General features: G+C 47.3%; 1 protein-coding gene across 2 annotated transcripts in view; it reads left to right on the forward strand.

Moving 5' to 3' along the window:
* Nucleotides 1-2,654: 2,654 nt before the first annotated feature.
* The window catches only part of TRAF6 (TNF receptor associated factor 6), a 30,883-nt gene continuing 27,262 nt past the window's right edge, over nt 2,655-6,275 (forward strand). Inside the window, exons 1-2 of one of the 2 annotated variants that reach the window (XM_025197369.1) lie at nt 2,655-2,877; nt 4,431-4,571. The gene's annotated coding sequence lies outside the window, so the exon portion shown is untranslated. The remainder of the gene's footprint in view (nt 2,878-4,430; nt 4,572-6,275) is intronic. The other variant, XM_006014642.3, reaches the window with a different exon arrangement.

Consider the following 6,275-nt stretch of genomic DNA (forward strand, 5'->3'; position numbering starts at 1 on the left):
TATGTCACATACATGAAAAAAGTTAGTTTTGAGCCCTGCAAAACAGAAACAATTTGAGCATTTCAGAAGTTCTTATGATATTCTTCTTCGAATATATTTCAACCAACTCTGTCCATACCCCCAAATCCCCCAAAGATCTCCCTAGATAAGAAGGAAATATTGAATATTCATAGGTTATACTTATGCAGGTCAGAATCAGGGACTAGAGCCTAAGGTCTACAATAGTTCCACACTTCCCTATATACTCCCATAAAGAGTAATCCTGCAAGGACAAGAGAAAGTAAAGTCGCGTATATTAGATGACTTTAAATTTTTAAAAAATGAAATTTTTCATATTACCATTTCTGTTACCCTTGAAAGTTCACATTTTGTCAACACGGACAAATTTTTTAATAATATTTTTATTAAAACAAGGTTGTTGCTTTTCATCACCTTGAATTTAATTGTTCTTCCCACAAGACCTGCAGAATGTCCTGCATTACAAAGCTTGTCTGACTCTGTTCCAACCATGCAGTTGGCCCAATAAAAGGTATAACCCAAAGAAACCCTTGCCTCTCACACACACGCCCAAAAACCAGTCTTTAATTAAAATCAATACAAAATCCCTAATCTACCACTAGATGGCACTAGAGACATGTAAAAGTGGCTGATGTGATTAAATGCTGGGGGGTGTCATGGCAACAACTCTTAAATGAAGCTAGAGCATACTGGGTGCATCTACACACACGCTTTAATGTGCATTAGCCTATTTTAATGTGCATTAAAGCATCACTGAAAAAAGTGCTATTTAGTTAATGCACATTAAAATAAGCTAATGTGCATTAAGCATCACTTAAAAACCGTGCTCCTTAATTAATGCGTATTAACATAGGCTAACACATATTTTCCTAGTACCTCACAATGGAGGGTGCCTATACATGAGCGCAGAGCCTGCTCTAACATGCTGGAGCAAACTTGATTAATCAAGTCTGCTGGAGCATGGCAATGTACTGTGCTCCAGCAGCCTCCTGCATCTCATGTATCAGCGTCCCTGTGCTTAAAAATGGCAGCGGGAGTACTTGAACTAAAGCTCATCGAATGAGTTTTAGTTCAAGCACCCCGTCTGCCATTTTTAAGCATGGGGACGCTGATAGATGAGACACGGCAGTGCTTTAAATTAGAGCGGCTCTCAGAGCTGCTCTAATAAAAGCAATGCTTCTCATCACCCCCAGAGCACATGTAAAAGCACTAGATCTAATGCACATTAACTAAAGTGCATTAATGCATGTGTAAACACACCCACTATGGTAGAGAAACTGGTGTTTCATCTGTATTAGCCTGATCACCTTTTTTCTGCTGGTAGAGTGTACTTTATCAATACAATAGTAGATTAGGGGAAAAAAACAGCCCAGACACAGACCATGACAAGAAATTTCCCACTTGTTCACCCCAAAAGCTGTCAGTGCAAGAACACTTCAAAGAACTAATGGCAAGTACTTTGAATAAGTGGTAGCTCTACATTTTGATCTGTGGTGCAGCAGAGACACCTAATGAACACTTGAGTTAATAGCAAGGATACGTACGTTCCTTATGTGACTGGATGTGAACAGAGTCTTTTCATGCAGAGGTCTGGAAGTATGTCCCAGGCATTATGTGCAAAAAAAAAAAAAAAGGTGGGGGTCCATTTCCTATTCAGGATTCACATACATGGTGAGAGCACCTGAGGAAAGGCCCCAGTGTTACACACACTACCTTCAAAAAGCAGCGGGACTGTGTGTGTGTTTCAAGCACATGTCTGAAGGTCTGCAGGACTGGAACTTAAGCGGTGTTTGCACAGCCACAGGACTGTCCCTCTGTTTCACATGCATGGATGAGCCAAGTCAGTCGCTCTCAACCTTTTTACTCTTGAGGCAGGCACCCCTTGGAAAACGCCACACTGCCCCTTGTTTTCTTGACAGTACCAGAGCCATTCTTTTTCTGCCAGGCCACCAAAACAACTGCACCAGGTCAGAATTTTTTTTAATTCTTATTTGAAAGCTCAGGGTTTACTTAGCAAGTCATGTTTGCCCATCGAACAGTGACAACCCTGCGTGCCACCCTCACAAGGCTCGCAAGGCAGCCTGACAGAGGAGCCCTGTGCTAAGGCCAGGCTGAGTGTCAACAAGTGGGTCAAGAAGGGGGCTTAGGATCTCCTTGGCAGGATCATCCCTCTCTCAGCCCTTTGCAAACTAAGGCAGAAACCTTCTGCCTGTGGCCCCTTCTCTATGAACCCTGGAGCTCCTTCCTCAGGGCTTCAGGGGGGGTGGCTCTCTCCATTTCATGGGGGGGGGGGCAATATAAATATATACTTATATATATATACAATTTAAGAATATAGATATATAGATCTATATAGCTATATATGAAACAAAGAGCTACGTGTGTCACATTCCCGAAGCGTAGACTTTAAGAACAAATCACGAGAGTTGGCAATGCAGGCCGGAGAAGCCCGCAGGAGCCCCACCGGCGCTGGACGCAGAGCAGCCCGCAGGCAGGCCGCTGGGGAGCGCCGCGCACCTCCGACCGCAGAGGGCGCTGCACGCAGCAAGGAAGCTTTCTCTTGCTGTGAGCGGGGCCCTCTTGGCGCCGGCGTAGTTCCTCGCCCTGCGCCCAAGGCGGAAGTGGCGGCTAGGGGAGCAGAGCGGCCGTGGGAGGCGGGTCCCAGCCCCGGGCTCGGCTAAGGCTTCTCCTCCCCCGTGGGCCCGGCCCTGCCCTGCCCTACCCCTGCCGCGGCCGGGGGGCGCGCCGCCTCCGCAGACCCTGCAGGCACAGCGCCGCGGCGGATCGTGCCTGGCCTGAGGGGGCTTCGCCTCTGGCTGCGCGGGAGGCTCCGGGCTGGGCCCGATTTCTCTTATATGTGTCTGTATCTATCTGTAATAATGTATCTGTAATGTATAGTATATTAGCATATAGAGTATATAATATATATATATAGTGTGTGTGTGTGTGTGTATCTGTATACTGTGGAGTATATAAAACATAGCTATAATATAATGTGTGTGCGCATGTATATGTATACAGGGCCTTCATAAAGTACTTGTGCACTTCTAAACTTCAGTAACTTAGGTTGTAGGTATGATAAAAACAGCCCGTAAACGGCATTTAAAAGCAAATTTATTAAAGTTTTAGGACAACTAGAGTACATAATGCTAGACTTCAACGTAACCACCATCTGTCATGATACAGTGCTCAATCTGATCTTCTGACTCCTCGAAAACGTTTCCCAGTTGCTCCTGAGTTACTGCACTAATTGCATTGATGCAGAACGTGGTTTTGACAAGTAAACTACACTTTTAACATGTCCCCATAAAAAGAAGTCCAACGGCGACAGGTCAAGTGAGCAAGGTGGCCAAGAAATTGGTCTACCTCTGCCTATCCGCTTCTCTGTGAAACGTCATTTAGGAACCGTTGTATGTTCAGAGCGTAGTGGCACTGAGCTCCATCTTATTTAAGAATAAACTCGTTATTACTTATGAAACCTAGCATTGTGTACTCTAGTTGTCCTAAAACTTTAATAAATTTGCTTTTAAACGCTGTTTACAGATAGGTTGTAGGTGTGATAGAAACAAAGTTATTAAAGTTTAAAAGTGCACAAGGACTTTATAAAGACCCTGTACGTATATGCCTAAATGTGACTTCACCTGGTGCTTAAGCTGCGTAAAGTAGTATGAATACAGAGAGGAAACCACTGACAGGCAAGTCTGAGCTAGGCACTGGGCGGTGTTTCTCAACCCGTGGGTCACGGGTGGCACAAAGGTGGGTGGCAAGGGTACATGAAAGGGTGGTTGACAAACTTTAGAAATGGATTCTCCTTTAAAGGAGAGAAATTTGGTTTTTCCCTCGCACACCCACCCCTGTTGCCCCGCACACTGGGGAGCTGGGACTTGGGGGTGGGGGGCAGTAGGTTGTGACTGAGGGGCACTGGGTCGGGACTGGCCACCAATGGGTCCTGGTACAAAAAAGCTTGAGAACTGCTGGACTAGACTAGATCTCTGGAGTCCCTGCAGCAGCCTCTTCCAGTTGCAGGCAGCTCTGCTCCCTCTTTGTTTATGCCCCATTTTAGTTTCTGTTCTTTTGGTTGCCAGGACTCAGGCAGGCCACAGTGGAGCAGGGTGTCCTTAGCGCTGTGTGTTCACCTCTGACCTCTCTGGGGTGAGCTTGCGCACCAGTGCTGCTGTTGAGTGGTGGTTGTGCAGCCAGAAAACTGCCCCTCTGTTTCACGGGCTGGGGTCTGCCAAGTCAGTCGTTCTCAACCTTTTTCTCTTTTTTCATTTTTTTTAAGGCTCATGTTGAAGACCAGCTTTGGTTGGTTTTCACGTTTTCTGACTACAGAGAAACGCTAGAGCCATTCCTTTTGCTGCAAGGAGCTCAGAAAGCCCTCTCCTGATCAGATTCTTTTTGACCAAGTTTAGATTATGGATTTGAACAGAAAGATTTGGATTGGGCTGATCGTGCCTCAGGCAGGGGTTGGCTGCCCTAGATGACCTCTGGAGATCCCTTCCAGCCTGACTTCTCTGTGCTTCTCTAACACTGTAGATCCCTGTTTGAAAGCTGTGAGTTTATCTGGTCAATCGCATTTACACACCTAACCATGCTAACATGGCATAGTACCTTGCAGCAAAATAGCGATCATCACCTGCTGGATTTCACTATCCAACGCAGAGCGTCTAGGGCTCACACCGAGGCTAAAGCCCTTGACTTCAGAAGGGCCAACTTTAATGAGCTTAGGAGAGTAGTGGGGGAGGCACTAAGGCCCCAGAAGGTAGAGGAGATGGGAGCCCACGAGGGATGGTCGTACCTTAAGGGGGCGATCCTCCAGGCCCAAAGGATAACAGTCCCTGAGAAAAGCAAGGGGGGTAAGAGTGCTCAGAAACCCCCTTGGCTCATCAAGGGCATTCAGCAATGCCTGAGGACTAAAAGGGAGGTGTACAACCAGTGGAAGGGAGGAACTATCACCAAGGAGGAGTACTCCTCCTCGGCCCGGGAGCGTAGGAGGTCTATTAGAAAGACCAAGGCAGAGATGGAACTCAGGCTAGCGTCCAGAATTAAGGACAACAAAAAGTCCTTTTTCAAGTACATTGGGAGCAAGAAGAGGGCACCAGGCAATGTAGGGCCCCTGCAAGACACAAACGGTAATCTGGTGGCCACGCCAGACAAGAAAGCTGGTATTTTTAACCGTTTCTTTGCCTCTGTTTTCGTGAACAGGGACCGGGATATCCCACCTACCAGAGGTAGGGACAATCGTGGGGATAGCTCTATCAAGCCTTCAGTCAGTGCAGATGTAGTTAGGGATCTTCTGGAAGGGCTAGACATTTTTAAATCTGCAGGTCCAGATGCCCTCCACCCAAGGGTGTTGAGGGAGCTGGCAGGGGTCATCGTGGAGCCTTTGGCCCGGCTGTATGAGCATTCGTGGTCATCTGGCCAGGTGCTGGGGGATTGGAAACTGGCTAACGTGGTCCCTATTTTTAAGAAGGGGAGGAAGGAGGACCCAAGTAATTATAGGCCTGTAAGCCTCACCTCAGTGCTTGGGAAGCTCTTGGAGAGGATCATCAAGGAGCATATCTGTGGGGGACCTGCAGGGGAGATCATGCTCAGGGGCAATCAGCATGGGTTCACCAAAGGCAGGTCCTGCCAGACCAACCTGATTGCCTTTTATGACCAAGTAACTAAATCCTTGGATGATGGTGTCACTGTGGACATAGTCTTTCTAGACTTTAAGAAGGCCGTTGATACTGTCTCTCACCCCATCCTCATCAATAAATTAAGTGACTGCAGCATTGATGCCTGCACAGTTGGATGGATAAAAAATTGGCTGATGGGGTGCACCCAGAGAGTAGTGGTGGACGGGTTGTACTCAACCTGGCTAGATGTGAGCAGTGGGGTACCCCAGGGCTCAGTCCTCGGGCCCACACTGTTTAACATCTTCATCAGCGACTTGGACGAGGTGGTGGAAAGCACGCTGTCCAAGTTTGCTGATAATGCTAAAATGCGGGGTGAGGTGGACACTTAAAGGGAGAGAGAGGCTGCAACTAGATTTAGACAGACTACAAAAGTGGGCAGACAAGAATAGGATGGGGTTCAACATAGACAAATCAGTTTGCTGCACCTTGGGAGAAGGAATCCACAGCATACATACAGGCTGGAGAGTTCCCTTCTTGGAAGCACAGAGGCGGAAAGGGATCTCAGAGTCATTATTGACTCCAAGATGAACATGAGCTGCCAATGCCAGACCGCAGCCAGCAAGGCCAGCCATATCG

This window comes from Alligator sinensis, unplaced genomic scaffold (genome assembly GCF_000455745.1).
Source record: "Alligator sinensis unplaced genomic scaffold, ASM45574v1 scaffold442_1, whole genome shotgun sequence".
In the NCBI taxonomy this organism is placed as follows: Eukaryota; Metazoa; Chordata; order Crocodylia; family Alligatoridae; genus Alligator; species Alligator sinensis.